Here is a 471-nt window from a genome sequence, read left to right on the forward strand (position 1 = left end):
AAACATCAGAATCCTTATTAGTACACTACCTACCCATCTCGAAACAAGGCCACATCTCAACTTAACTACTATAACAGTCCCAATCACTATCTACACACACAACAATTCTTTACAAACGCATTCCCACACATCTACACTCACACACACACACACTACACACTCCGTCCATCGCCCGCACCCCCGACGTCTCATCACAACAACAACACAATAACAACACAAATCATCAAATACACAGACACAACAAAACAGAAAACAAAAACAACACAGCTAAACATCATAACCACATACGCCACAAACACACTACACATAACACAACATACAACCAAAACACACACAAAATCACTAACGTCAAACATAATACAACAAATAACATCACAAAACACAACATCCAATACAACAACCAACACAACACAAACACACAACAACACACATCATGCGGACCCAGGTGACACAACACACGTCAACCCGATA

This window comes from Penaeus monodon, chromosome 22 (assembly GCF_015228065.2).
Source record: "Penaeus monodon isolate SGIC_2016 chromosome 22, NSTDA_Pmon_1, whole genome shotgun sequence".
In the NCBI taxonomy this organism is placed as follows: domain Eukaryota; kingdom Metazoa; phylum Arthropoda; class Malacostraca; order Decapoda; family Penaeidae; genus Penaeus; species Penaeus monodon.